This window comes from Athene cunicularia, assembly GCF_003259725.1.
Source record: "Athene cunicularia isolate RWA chromosome 12 unlocalized genomic scaffold, athCun1 chr12_part1, whole genome shotgun sequence".
Taxonomy (NCBI): Eukaryota; Metazoa; Chordata; class Aves; order Strigiformes; family Strigidae; genus Athene; species Athene cunicularia.
The window spans coordinates 2586601-2602071 of record NW_020799116.1 but is presented as its reverse complement, the minus strand read 5'-3'; the positions used below and the strand labels follow the sequence as shown (position 1 = coordinate 2602071).

The window sequence follows — 15471 nt, the reverse complement described above, 5'->3', positions numbered from 1 at the left end:
GGGGGGGGGCGGCTGGAGGAACGAGCAGGGCAACGTTGTGTCCTGCCTCGGGTTTCATTTGCACCGCAAGCCGGTGCCTTTCTGCTGCAAGCAAAGAGGTATGACTCAAATATGTCTCTGCTTTCCTACCCGCATCTCCTCTCGTTCTGTTAATGAAAGGGGACGGCATCATACAGACTCGCGAGGCGTTTTCATATAACCCCTGCTGAAGGCTTAGTCAGATCCTCCGGGCTGCAAAATACCATTTGCATTGTGGGGGCAGAGTAACGGGGAAAAGGGGATCTTGGGCCATCTGTGTTTCGCAGAAGTCCCGTGGTGCGAACCTTGCCCTGGGAGCAGCAGAGATGGACCAAAGCAGAGCAGCCAGCCCCCACTGCCCTGCTCCCCTCCCAGGCTTTCCCAGACACAAGACCCCACCTCGACCCCACAAACTAGAACGGCAGTCCCTGGGCAACCCACCTGTGGGGCCCATCACCTATGCAGAGGCTGCCGGGGGCTCAAATTCCATCACTGCAGCTTCCAGGGAGGTCTCTAGAAAAGGCTGATTTTCCGGAGCTGCACCTCGTCTGCACACTCCTTGCTGGCAGGACACTGTGCCAAATACAGGGTGCCACAGTCACGCAATTAATTCTCCCTGACTCCAGTGTACCCTGTGATTTTCCAGTACCCCAGCTGATCTGGAAATTGAGTGAGTCTCCTAACTGAAAAGAAGATAGAGGTACAGGGTCTATGCAGCTCATTGATGACATATCTCCACTAAACAGCCTGGTTAAACTAATAACACGATGTAGTGCGTGCTGCCACCTACGTCTTCTGATTCAGGTTTCTTGTGTACTGCAGCTTCGGATTCGTACTCATCCTCTGAAGGCAGCCGGCAGCGTGTGGGACTCCACCATGGACCACAAGATCCAGTGGCTCTGGCCACGCTAGGGAACAAAACAAAACACTCCTCACCGGCGCAGCCACTTGTTCAGCTGCAGTTGAAGATGCCTCGGTGCAGATTTAAACCCGGCAGAAATGGAACCGGTGAAATGGAAGTAGCGGCTGGAGCCTCATCTGTGCGAAGGATCCTGCCAGCACAGCTGTACCACTGACAGCAGTGGAATATTTTGCTCAAGTTCTCTAGAGGAATCAAAGCCTGTATTTTCTGTCTCTGGCTCTCCCTTGTTCTGTTGCTCCTCGCTCATTAAAAGAAAAGTCAGCCACACAAAGCACATGGTTGGTCTCTGTGTTTAGGAAAAAAAAAAAAGTTTTGGGGAAAAAACCAACAGCCAAAGCTGTTTTGAAGTCAGAGGCATGTAAACAGTACCTGGAACTAAGTGGAATAATAATCATAATAATAATAATTAGTCCTTTTGTGTCATAAATATCGCTGTCTGCTGTTTCATTATGAGACAGCACAACTTCTGAGAATGTGCCCGATGAATATTTGGGGGAACTCTGCCTCCAGCTGCAGCAGCGTAGGGCAGCACTAATGCCTCTGGCTCCTCTGGCTTGCTTATGTAACTGAAATCACAAATTAGAGCCCAAATTACAAAGCATAAGCATGTGTACAATATTAAGCATATAAATGGTGCCTGAAATTACTATCGTTTTCCTTTAGGTCTGGCTTTCATCTATTTGTCTTTTTACTTCTGCAGTTCTACTGATTTCAATGGGTGCTGGTGCCATGCATAGGATAACCAAGCCTAACCCAAACTTAACTAAGACAGACCAAAATCACTCTGGTTACAGGTAGGTGTAGTTTAAATGACTCGTATACCAGATCTTGGGTGTATCCAGCATTATGATGCTATAGAAAGCAGAACATAATGTCCCTGTGGCTGCTTTGCCAGGCAGAGCAGCAGGCTTTGGCACCCCAGCCCAATCCCCTTCCTTTGTGTTTTCTCTCTTTCTTAGAGACTATTTTTGCCATTAACATGCTGAGCTGCTTTCTGGAGTTTTAAGGTGTTGCGTGCTGATACAGTGAGCACCTCTTGTATCTGTTTAATCCAATAACAACTCTTGTTTAATCTCCACGTCTGGGTCACAGGGTTTAAAAAAGACACTGGGCCAAATCCCCAGCTTGGCTACAACGTGTGGAAATCTACCAAGAAGACACAAAAGTCAGAAGAGATTCGCTGTATTTGCACTGTGTAAAAGAGCTCTCAAGGGGCAGGGATGCGAGTGCCTCATTTTGCAGATGGATGCATATTAACACAAGTGTATGGCAGAGTCAGATCACATTTCTGTCAGGTGAGGTGGATGGAGAGAGGGATATCACACCAAGGTCTGAAATATGCTCATCAGCAATTCTCATTCATTTTGAAATCAACATGGATTTAATATTTCTTGCTTTTTCAGGAAAAAACCCCAACTCTTTTCTTTTCCCATGTCTGGCTGCTAAAAGGAATATGATGTTTCACAGACTCAAGACCAAGGCAGGGCAAGAACAAGGAGAAGGTTTTGCAGGGACTGGAAAGATTTTACATGTAAACATTAAAATTTAAAAAGCAAAATTTATCCAGGCACAAAGTCCAGCAGAAATCTAGGGGACAAAGTAAACAGTACTGTCTGTAAAGAAGGGTATAAACAGGAATGGTGAAAAGATGGTCTGAATAAGTCAATCACATCAACAACTCTCCAAACACAATTTTCTATGCAAAACTATATGGGGGCAATCTTCATGGTTCCCCTCTAAGGCAAAGGATCCTGAGCATGAAAAAGGGAGGCAGATTTTGTGAGGGATTTGCACATCATGCAGTGACTCTGGATTGCAGATTTTAAGCATTACTAAACCCGGGAATAGAATTGTTGCTATTGCTATTACATACCAGGATATCTCACTAATCCACTCAATCCACTAAGTTGGTGTAGTTTTAGTCTGTGTTTATTTTAGACGAAATTATGGCCCGGACAGTTAATTTTTCTTAGTTTATCCATTTAATTCATTTATAAATAAGATATCAAACAGAAATCAAAACATGACCTGTGTTTTTGGTACACTCTCCATCATGTGAACCTGCTGGTTTACAAGTCAAACACAAAGACAACTAAAACCCACAGGTCTTCTTGAAAAGTAGCCCCACAGTCTTTAAATTCTATGATCAATGTGATTTTAATGCTACAGGTGGCCTATTTTACTTGTATTCGAGACTGCCTAGCCATTATGGGATTGACTCCACTGGTCCTCTTCTTACTTCAAGTTAATTACATATTAATGTGAAGCATGTCTGAAAGGCTGGACCTGGCCCTTTCTGGACAGCAGTTGAGTTTAGAAATGCCTGTTCCTTGACAGGAGCTGATTCCTAAAGTGAGGGGCAAATTCAGAGGAGCTAAACAGTCTGGAACCAAAGTGGTCACGCTGGCTTTTGGAAGAAGTGGAGCGTCTCAAGTTAATTGATGCTCAGCTACCTGGAAATAAAAAACTCTCATATAGCCCAAGGTTTTCACCATGATTTTCAAGAGCTCCTGAGCAACTTGAAGTCCTTGAAAGGAATCCACTATAGAATGACAAATATAGGTATTATTAAAGAATATCTCCAAACTGAAAGCCAGCCAGTTTCATAAAAATGAGCTAAAACCCAATAACAGATACTCTGTCTTCTGCTGGATGCTGTATGAACCGTATGTTTTGCATTTTTGAAGTCACTTCTAAAACAATGTTTTTTTTTCTTCACTATTGCTATTGGGAAGAACAGTAAAAGAACTGTGCATAAATGAGGTTAAAGTAATCTAATTAAAAAAAAAAACCAACCCCAAAACAAAACCCAAACACATGCTTTCATCTTCAATTCATATCCAGTCACTTGGGATCGAACTTTGAAAAAAACATAAAAATTCAGAAGGGATTTTGAAGGACGACTGTTTCCCTTTAAGATTAATGATAAACACACTTGTGCGTTCAAGGGAGAATAGATCCAGTGTTATGTAACAGGATAAAGAAACAAAATCCTTTTTCCTTAAATTAAAATAACCAGTATGTGTGTGGATTTTAGTCAATCACTGAAAATTCAGGAAACCCATTTTCTTTCACAATTGCATTCCACATGCTAAAATTGTTGTCTTGTAGCTTTTAAACAGAATCACAATTAAAAACAAAAAAGATTTGTTTGTTCTGTTTGACTATGCTTTGCCAATAGAGGATTGTTCCCCAAAGAAAATTCTGCAGCACTTGCCCTGTGCAAAAATCCAAATTTGTGCTCATCTTTTTATTCTATGCGGCATTAGTAAATCCAGTTATTGAAGTTCCCAGTTTTTAATCCGCTTACCTAGTACTAGATGTATGGTAACTTATCTCTTTTAATCATTTTTTGCCTGAACTATTACATAACAGTTCTTATCAAATCTTGCAATGCCTGCCTAAATTTGCCAAAAATGGGACAAAATCAACAAGTATTGGATTTTTTAAAATGTTGGCATTGTTCCTTGCTGGCTCAATCATATAAAATTTGAAAAAAACCTCAAACCCAAATACAAAAGGAAATAATTTTCTACCATATAACCTGCATTTTCCACTTCTGTATTTCACAAAAAAACTCATACCAGAATTTCTGCATCAGAATTTGATACATAAAGTTCCTTTTTATCACATGAATTCAATTTTCCAAAAGAAGGCAAATGATACTATTAATAACCAAGATACAAGCCCTGAAAAGGCTAAGTCTCTGAATGTACTTGTTGAAAAAAAAAAAAAAAGCCATCTTGTTGGATCTAATTCTGGAGTTGTTGTTCGATACAATGCAGAACAGTTTGAGATTTGCACAGAAAGGCACTGCTGAGTTAAGGTGATAGTCACTCTTGCATGAAAGAAGCACGTATGTGTTTTGCTGAGCTACTCGGAGCTTTGTCTGTAGAGCAAAGTAAATCCTGCTTATGTTGGCATGTCCTTGCACACGTCCACACTTAATGTTTTCAGTCCTGAAAGTAAAGCTTCAAGTCTGGGCAGTTTAAGTGTCGTTCCCTCAGTGGAGTAAATCTTCTGTTAGGGCTACTCCAGTAGCACAAGGTGTGCTTGGAGACAATGCACCGTCTGAACATGCCTCTTTCCCTGCTAACAGCATACCCACCGTGCTGCAGCTAAATATTCTGCTGCTGCATGGCCTGCAGAGAGGTTTCCTTGGCTTCATGAGCAGGACAGTTCCTGCAAAGCCCAGATGGGCACCACAAAGGTGACATGAACGCTGGGAAACCGTAGGAAATGTAGGCTAGCAGTTAGGGAAGAAGTTGTGGCAGACTCACGGAAAGCAATAAAAGGCCAGTGGGGTGCTGTGCAGAACCACTTCCATTTATACTTGGAGCTGGTCACCAGGCTGGGCAGGCTTGGCCTGATCGTATCTCAGGTGACAGCGGGCAGCACAGTGGAAAATAGTCCAGAAATTTATGGTGGTGAGCTCACTGATGCAGTCGAGCCCTCTCGACTTACGTGACTGATCCAAGCAAGCCAATGGATTAAACTCACTGAACAGGAAGAAGAGTGATCACTCGAGTGAATTCATACATGCTCATATTTCTTTTTATTTGCTTATGGGTCCCCTGTGCTCCCTTCCTTCTCAATGAGATGGCAAAACACTTATGAAGAATGTGTAAAAAATCACTTTAAGGTACCTAGTTTATTCTGACAAATTATATTGGCAGGTATAGGCAAACAGAGAAAATACTGGAAGAAACAAAACCATTCCCAAATGCATGCTTTTACCAGTTCAAGCAGATAGAATTTCCAGCTAGGTGAATTAATGCACTGCAAGCAGAGAGAGAAAGGGCATCAAATGCTTGAATGTCCAGAAAAAACAGAAAATTTCAAATAAACCCTGCAAGCTATCCAGTAACTGCTTATCCAGTTACATGATTTTAATTAACAGAACTGGAAAGCAAACATGTAATATAAACTTAAAAGCACAGCGCTTCGGTTTTCCGGACTACCGATCCAAATGCAAAACAAACCGCTTGCATCTGGTGGCAGGAGAGGCAGAGGAGGCTTTGGGAGCTTTTCACCGCTGGAGCGACGTAGCAGCATCCACTGTACTACCCACTTACGGCGGCTCAGACAGCTCTTGGCACGTCCGTGCCCGCTGCCCTTTGGCCCAGCCTGGGCACAAACCCTTCCCGCATTGCCCGCATACTCTGAGGAGGATGCCTCGGCTTTCACCTCCGTGGCAGCACGTCGCTGCGTAGGGCAGCAATGTCACTGAGGGCAGGCCAGCGGCTTGCAGGCTTGGGTGACCTTGAGCCTCCCTAAGCAGTTACCTTTTCTGGGCCTTTGGCACACTCTCAAGTGATCTTTCAGCCAGAATCTCCGCTGCCTAAAATAAATTCAGCAATATTCACTGCGGCATCCCTGCACTTTTCTTTCGGGATTCCTGACTCTTCTCTTCCAACCTGGGCAGATACAGGTTTTGGAAAGTTTACCCGGATGCTTCTGGGGCAGTGAGCTCCTGACCTGTCCCAAGGCCGGGGTATCTCACTTGGTGTTTTTATGAGGAAAGGTAGAATTCTAGGGAGTTTAGTGGAGCTTGTACCTATATGTTAATGGTGTGCCTATCTGCCATGTTGTTTAGAGACAGCTTTGACAACGATATCTTTACAAGGCGTTTCCTCCCCACCTCCTGAAAGACTGACCCATTTAGGAAGAAGAGAAGCTGGCGCAAGGGGCATTTCTTTGACATTTTCCAAGCCTTTGGCATGTGGCAGAAGAGGCTGGTGGCAAAGGATGGAGCTGTGAGGCTGCACACCCCTGGGAGCCACACAGCTCCAGAGCTAAGGAGGCAAAAATGCCCCAAACCCCATGAGTTGGCAGCGTGACCCTGCCTGGGCAGGCAGCAACACATGTACACCTTGTGTTCCCAGTCTTCATCTTAAAGGCCCAGAATATCTTCATCGAGTCTCTCCTTTGTATAAACCCAGACAGCAATAAGATGACTTGACAGGACTGATGGACACAACCCCAGGATTCAGGAGCAGTTTGTGTTTGGCTCCTTATTGGTTTTAGAAGTACCTTTCTTTCTGAAAGCTGTGAGTTATTTAGTGTTCCTTAGGGGGAAAAAAAAAAAAAAAGTCTCATCTTCCCTTCACATGAAATTAATACAATTTGCTAACAGTTTACTTAAAATGTCCAGCTAAGCAGAGTAGCATTCAATCACCAAGCTGCATTGATGTACAGCAATACACAACAGGAGCTTGTAAGGTCTGTCTCAAGCTACTCAGGACTCTCTCAATTACCTCGGGCTTAGGTTTATGAGGTGTGCAGGAGCCCCTCTGCCATACTTGGCCCTGCAGCTACTATGTCAAACACAACACAAACCAGCAATGATGGGGGTGTTTGCCCCACTGAGATCCACCAGCACAAGAGATTGCGCCAGGATTCTTCCAGTCTGGCAATTATGCATTCAGATAGGACTGTCCCTGTCACGGGCGTGTTTTCCCTGCCAGGTACCCACCATTGTGCCATGAATCAAGAAAGCGGAGCACCAGCCGGGTCCAGGTGGCCTTACCCTGCCCACCGGGCAATACCAACCCAGCCTTGCATCGCTGCAGAGAGCAGCTGCTACCTGTCTCTCCCAGCCAGAGCAATCCCAATTTGTTGTCTCTACATGGGAAAGGGAGGGGGTGGAATAGGCTTAGTGTGAAGCACCACAAATCCAGATTTGTGCCTCTAAAGCTCTTTGGCCAGTGCTAGTCAGCTCTGATTTGTATCAAAGCCCAATCTTATCACTTGATGATTGTTAAACGGGCCACAAAGGGTCAATATTTTGTGCACAGTTGGTCACAGGCTGCCTGTAGCACAGCATTTTTTTCTTACTGTCTCAGTCAAAGACCTGAAGTTTTCTTATTTTTACTCCTGCATGTTCGCCTGTTGGGCTCCTTAAGTTCATGGAGAGAAGTGTGAAAACTTGCCCCCAAGCTCCCACATTTCCTTGGGAAGCACATCCCAGCCACATCCCAGGGGAGCAGATTTGGGATGCCCTCAGCGCTCACAAAGACACTCTTAGTCTGTGTTTCCCCACAGCAAATGCCAGCGGGGGGGGCACATGGGTGGCATGGCTGGGGAGGAGCTGGCAGAGGAGCTGTGTGGCCAGGCTGGGTTGTAGCAGCTACCGGGCATCATCCGGAGCAGAGAGGCCCTGGGACTGCCTGAGACAGCGCTGATTAAATCACTGAGCAGAGGCACAGAGTGGAGGGTGTGGTGGACCCCTGGGAACTTTTCCATCCAATTCCTCCGGTGCGGTGTTTACAGAGGCACATCCAGTGGCCTGCTGGAGCTCCAGGCACAGGCACCATCTCCAGCCGAAGCAGCGGACGCTGCCACGTGCCCACTCCACCTGGCTTAAGCTCAGTTTCCCCTCAAGCTGAATTCAAGCCACCCCAGAGCTCTTGGAGTCTTTGGAAATGCTGCTGCCTGAATTTCACTTCTCGACTGGGACAGTGAGCTCCCCAGTTCTCCCAGTAAGATACAGGTTCAAATCCAGTTCATATTTCTGCTGTTCTCCACCAGCATCACAGCTGTTTGGTCCAAACATGAAGATATTTTTGTAAGAGCAAAAGCATGAATTATTTCAAACTTGCCTCAGGATGAATATTCAAGGGTACTGCGGAGACTGTTTCCACAACAAAACAGGAGCTATTCTCCTGCTGAATTGTTCATGTTACTTTCATGAATGCTAGAAAAGAAGCTGGCTTTTTTAAAATGTCAGCAGATACCTGGAATGGGAATTTGTTTCAGTTAAGTCCTTTGGAAGCTATTGTTGTTGTTGATGTTGTCTAACCTGACTGAAAGTTCAATTTGGCAATTTTTATTAGATCTGGCTTTTAGGCATAGGCAATTAGCTTAACAAAATATCAGATAGGATCTCTGCTGTGTTTGCAGTGCCTGTTGCTCTGATTCTTACCTGGTGGGAAATGGCTTTGGAGAAGCACAGCCACGTCTATACAGCTGTTTACATCACATTTCTGACAGAGCTCCACCCTGCTTTCCCCATTTATACTTTGTTTTGCATGAATAAAGGTCATGGCATTGGCATCACAAAAAATATTGTTGCTGTAGAAGGAATTCAGCTGTCCCCTCTGGGTTATAAAACAAATCACATGACGGGACAGTAATGCAGTCAAAAGTTGGCAGGGCAGAAATCAGAGATGAAAGAGAAGCCTAAGACCCACGGAGATTTCTGCAGACTTCCAGCACCTCACAAGTCAGCTGTCTCCCTGCCTGTGCTGGGCTGCTGCGTACTGCGTCATCTCTAATATTTTGCACAATCTAGTTTTAAACCTCCCCCAGCTGTTAGCAGTGGGTCTGTCGTGGGTACCTGCCTCCCAGCCTAACAGGTCACACTGCTGGAATTTGCTTTCTAATAGACAAAGGGCATTTTTTTTGCATTAATATCATACCATCAGTCCAACACTTTCCTGCAACCGTTGTTGGGCCAGGGGATGTGGTTACAAGACACCTGGCCCCACTGTGGTGTGATGTACAAGGACGTGCTGTGGCGAGGGCACCCTGGTGCCAGCAACTAGTTTAAGTCCTTGGCTCGCGTGGGACCCTGACCTGGTTGTACCTCAGCTACACAATACATCTTTTTGGCCGTGTTGTACCTACATCAGGTATAAATGTACTGTAACTACATCCCTTGACTCAGCTATAAAGTAAATGAGATCTTTCTGGTGGTTTTGTATAAATATCCACACTGTCCTTCGTGTTTGTGCTTGTGTCAAAATCACCACTTGCCTTTTGGTTCAAAAGCCATTCTTCTGATCTTTCGTTGTGGGTGAGTCTCCCAAGCTTTCTGATGTTTTCCCTTCAGTCTGCTGATACTTCCCAGCAAGGTGGTATTTTAACTAGCTTTAATATTCCAGGAGTAATTCCATCACCAGTGCTTGCAGAAACACAGCCCCAAACTTATGGTCCATGTTTTTATGATTCTCTTGGCATATATCAAAATGTGAATTGTTCTGAGGGGAAGCCAGCAGAAGTTGCTGTATTATTGTCATAGCCAAGGACACCCGACAGCCAGTGAGGAAAAGCTCAGCATCAAAGCACTGGGAGCACTTTTAGCAGGAACACTACTCAAGCAATCCTCAATTCACAGGATTTAGTAGGAAGTGTATTGGAAAATAAATTCCAGGTTAAACAAGTCTTCACCTTTCCTTCCCATCATCACACCGATACAAGTGAGTAGTAAATCCAAATTCTACAGAAATAGTTGGGGATTTTATTAGTAAAGAGCCTAGATGTGAACTCCTCGGGGTTTTTTTTTTTTGCTACAGTGTCATGGAAGATATGTTTGAAACTGAGAACTGTCAGAATAATAATAATAAATACTAGTTTTTACACAGTATTTTAGTGTAATCCCAGAAAATATAACTTAAGGAATACAGATCTTCCTTGCTGCAAAGCCCTCAGGATTCATGTGGCAATAGCCAGCAATCAGATAAAATAGAAGCAATTAATAAAGTATTTCATCATTAGAAAAATTTCCAACACCGGAAGATTTTGCAAATCACCCAGCAGGTTTTGCACATCCTCTGGCATTTGAGATTTTGTCAGTAATGAAAACTAAATGAATGGTGAATACAAGTATAAGGCTTAAATCAATGTCACACAGGCTCAGTGTGCACAGAAATAATGTTTTAAGGGAGTTGTTAAATTTTAAACAAAAGTGTTTCTTTTCTTTATAAAGCAGTCTCCTCTTGATTATTAACAGAATAAAAGTTGCCTCAAAAACAAGTTTTTTAATATAAAACCATCACACTCCTATTTTCCTTAGCATTGGCTAAGAAGTGGTTGAAGTTACATCTCCATTTAAGGTTTCCACACCTCTTAGTACTTTGCATTGTATTTCCTCCATGAAGTTTCATAACTTCTGCTAACTATGTAGGTCTGGGAGGCCTGCAGAGCATATCTACACTCTATAGGAAGTGGTTTTAGTGTTGCTCTAGCAACCTTAAATCAGTACTGAGTAAGCAGAGAAATAACATCAAACTCTTGTCCGTACATCCTCATAATTATTAAGAATGGAGGCAGCAGTTACAACGATCAAGCCTAATACCCTGCAAGGAAATTGCAGTTCTGTCTCTTTTAATCCTCCCCTACGTTTTAATTGGATGAAATTTCTAGTCCTGGTGCTGCCTGTTGCAGTACACTCTCGATGACTGGGGAACTGTTCTTTCCTTTGCTCACAGTGTCCCCAGACATGAACTAAGTGGATAATAAATCCTTTGTGACTTTGTGGGTAACGTAAAGGGAGAAGGATCTCACCCACTGAACAATCCAGGTCCTCTTTTACTTTACTCCAGAGCTAACTGCATTTTGGGGGAAAGAAATTAATCCTTTTTTTTTGTTTGTTTGGTTTTGTTTTGTTTTTAGCTTTTTGAAGCTCCTTTAATTCACCCTTGTAAAGCATTGAGGGATCATCTGATGAAGAGTCCTAAAGAAACCCACGCTGCTTGGGTTGCAAAGCGAAGGCTCAAGCTCTGAAAAAAAGAAGTGTGCTTAGAACAAAAAAGTTTTGAACACAAAACCAAACCATGGCAATGCACACTGACAAACACTTCATCTGCCTGCTGCCAGTAACATTTTTCAAAAACACAGAGTATTGTTGAGGACCTTGGCTACCTTGGTCTGTCACCGATCCAAGTCTATTTAAGCTTTCTTCAAAAACAGTTCCTGTTGCTACTCAGGTATTTTTTGCTTTTGCTTTTGTTTGCCATTCATCTTTCTGGTATCAGAATTGAACAGAATATTTCAGGCAGTCTTCTAAGGGCACTGAAAGAATGTCTAAAGCTTCCTCCTCCACGACTCTTACATAGTCAACCCATATCCTCTTGATGCCAGACCTTGGTTTAGGTCTATACAAGAAAGGCTTTGCCATCTTTGATCAGGTTTGGTTGGGTTTCTTCCCTTTGGTTTTGATTTTTTCCAGTTTTCTGGATAGATTTCATACAGCTTGCCACCACAGCTCTAGTGGACAATAAAAAAATGTACGGGAACTCCTCCAAAGTACGTGTTTGCAAGAAGTGCTATGCCAGGAACATCATTACTGCAGTCCCAGTAACTAATCCAGAACTGATGCCATAACTTTTATGTGTACCAGGGGCACTGAAACCCATGCTGAAATACTTGGCAAGTCTGCTCTTAAATTAGGATATATTCTATTGATATTGGCTATGATCGACCACAACATTCCTTGGTTTTGAGGTAGTATTTCGGAAGGGGGAGGGTTTGCGATGCCAGTTCTTGTCATATGTTTTCCTGTCTCACCCTATCTCCAAGCCCAGATAATCTGATGATATCCAACTGTCCTAATGAGCTGCATCTACTTCTAGACTGAAGCGTTGACAGCTGCCTGTCCTACTGCCAACAAAAACTTCTGAGACAACTGCATCTCATTCCTGCAAGTACGCAAATTGCTTAGTTTCCAGCCCAAATATGAGACATAATGATACTTCTTTTCATTGATCCAGGTCTAAAAAAAGGTGTGTCAAGAATGCACTTGATCATTTCCTCACGTGCAATTTAATCCCTCAGCTGGAAATAAGGTTTCTGTCTACTGGTTACAGAGGAGAAATCAAGGGCTCGTGTCCCTTACAGCAGAGGTACAGTCACACGGGCTAAGGTCAGTGAGAAGGACATGTTCCTCCAATTAATGTTGGCATGTGTTTACTTATATTTTTATACATTGGTAATTCTTCCATTTGCTGCTCTTGGATTCAGAGCACATGGCAAGAGTTCATCTTGTTCTCATTCAGGTAGGATTTAACACCCTTAAATCTTCACCAGAGCCTAGCCCATCTCATTCACACAGGATTTGCTTTCTTCCCCACAGATAAGGCCCGAAGCTGATGGACCCAAGGGCTCATCAGCCCTTCCTTCCCCCTGACCACAGGTCCAGAGCACCAAAATTGGGTAACAGGCGAGCAGACAAGACCAGGCTCCCAACAAGCCATTAAAAACTAGTCACAGCCTTCTAGAGGAAAAAAAGCTACCTAAACCAGAGACTGAATTTGCAGGATAAATTTTTTCTTGGGTGACTTCAGTGTCCACAGGAACAGTATACAACAATCCCCAGACAAAGACAGAGAAGAGACACACAGAAATGCTGATCCAAATGTGGTCAGAATAAAGAGAAGTAACACCTCCACTGACAGCTGATCAGGGCAACTCGTCTCCAGGCAGAAATACTAGTTTTCCTTGTCAAGAGAAAAACCCACATCTACCCTCTGCCCCTCATAAATTTTACAACTTGCCAGATAGCAGGAATCATGGAAAACACTACTGAGCCAGGGGCCAAGGAGCAGAAAAACTAGGGGAAACACTTCTAGTCCCGGCAGACTCCTTCAGCAGCCCAGGTCACCGTTGCGGCCTCTCGCGTGCCAACCTTTCACATGCTGTTTTCGCAGCTGAAGGTAGGACCCGCTTCTTCAATTCAGGTTTTGCTCAGCCTCAGCAAAGTTCCTCACACACATACAAGCAGAAACACTCAAGGCTTTTATTAAGACCAGTCTGGGAAGGATGAAAGAGAGAGTTTTGATTGTTCTAGGGGTTTTTCTTTTTTTTTTTTAATTCTTGGGATGTGCTCAAACATTATGATGGTGGAGACCATATAAGTAGCTAGATTAGAGCAACAGACATAACAGTGGTATTGGATACAGAAATAGCAGCCATTGCCAGTTCCATGGAAAGAGAGGACAAATGAATAAACATTGATCATAACATCGGAAACCACCAGGCTTGGAAAAGCCTCTTTATTTTAGGAATAATCCACTGAAAGATGCCAGGGCTAGATCTGACCAGCTCTGACTTTTTCTCAGGAGCATAACTGCCATTGAGGAAGAAAAGGATGTTTGAGGATGGATAAATCCAGGAACCTTCTATGCCATCATCTTTTAGTCACTAAGCTCTAGGGACAAATACAAGGGCTTGTTTGTTTGGTAGGGCTTATTTTTGTTTTTATTTTAAATCTGTAGTTTTTCCTAAGCATCTTTTCCAGATGTTTTTTCATGCTGAAAAACTGCATGCAGTCCCAGGATGATGTACAAGTTGAATGCAAAGGCAAGCAAAAAATCCAAATAGTTCTCAACGTCTCTTGAGTACAAGATGGTCTCACCTCTACAGGACCTTCACCCCACTAGCAGAGCTAATACACCGTCAAGAGTAAGGCAGGGAAGAATCCAGAAGGAAACGGTAAGCATGCTGAATGAATGTCAGTGCAACTATACTCTAAGTCCTATCCCAGCCTATGGGGCTGGAAAGGTATTTTCAGTGTCTGGTGTTATTTAGGAAGATGTTTCTGAAGGAACACAGGCTGTGCCATTCCGAGGAGGAAGGAACTGGCTTCCTTAGGGTTACTGAAAACTTACTAAAAAAGCAGCTTTCTGTATTTCCTCACAGCTGGAGACCAATCATTGCAACACAATTAGAAAAGCTGGAGGCTGAAAGAAGATAAATTCTCTGATTTGACCCGAGTTCCTTACGTTATAGCTGGTGTGTGCAAAACGCATCTGGGTTCTGTGAAGTGCAGGATACTGAGTATCTCTGTCTGCCTCAGCAATATTTTGAGCTTCACATTGAGCTGAGTGCTCAAATCCTGGAAGGTGGCATTGTGAGGCCAATCCCTTGGGACATCCTTGATGTCAAATTCTTTGAGGATACTTGAGTAGGCTATGCAAAGAGATCACTTAATGCATTATAGGGAGGTGATATTTACCTGCTATAGAGCACCAAGAAGGCCACACATTATAAACCTGTGCCCAGTTTTGGTTTCCCCAGCAAAAGACAAGTACTGAAAAATAAATCCAAGCATTTAAAACTGCAATACAGTTTTAAGAGTCTTAAGATACCGATTCAAGATGGGGATGCCAAAAATATACATTATGGGTGAAGCGCCAGCACCACGAAAATCAGCAAGAAAATCTCCTAGTGACTGCATTGGGACTGTATCCATACAGTTTGTCCAGACAAAGACAGTATAAACACCAGACGCTCAATTGTCCCTGAGCTAACAGCGCTCAGTTGTTTAAGCACAGGAAATGGCCCACCCTCTTCCCACCTTTGTACACCCAGGCAGGGGTCAGACACAGTGTAGCTGCCGTAAGGGCAAGGCTGATCCAAGGTGACCAAGGCAGGGAGATGGCCCAGCCGCTGCCCTGGAGCTCTGTGAATGATTGCAGGGGCAGCCACAAATGGGGCAAATGTACAGTCAATCTGTGAAACTGCCCCGTGGCCGAGCAGATGCATTCCACCAGTTGTCCTGGAGAAACTGGTTTAAACCCCTGCTCAAGACACAGTTTGCTCTTTTAGAGTATAAAGTCAATACTCAGGTGAAAGAAAGGTTTCAACAGTTGCTTTTACAAGGGGAAAAAGCCCAACAAAGCAGAAGTACCACTGCCATCGACACAACACATCCCACTGCCTTCCAGTACTTTTTGCCACCATAACAGGATCCTGAAGTAGTTGTTTTTAATTCAGGATTGAGGTGATTTCATCCTTCACGTTCATTATCT

The 15471-nt window shown here is 43.7% G+C and overlaps 1 long non-coding RNA gene across 2 annotated transcripts; it reads left to right on the top strand.

Annotated features, from left to right (window-relative positions):
• On the top strand, nt 1–3752 carry LOC113484762. Of its 2 annotated transcripts, none has more exons than XR_003399285.1 (3): nt 1–98; nt 841–2235; nt 2344–3752. It is a non-coding gene; the product is annotated as an uncharacterized LOC113484762 (long non-coding RNA). The 2 variants fall into 2 exon arrangements; XR_003399284.1 differs by lacking the exon at nt 2344–3752 and having other exon boundaries at nt 841–1734; nt 2033–2236.
• Nucleotides 3753–15471: the final 11719 nt, after the last annotated feature.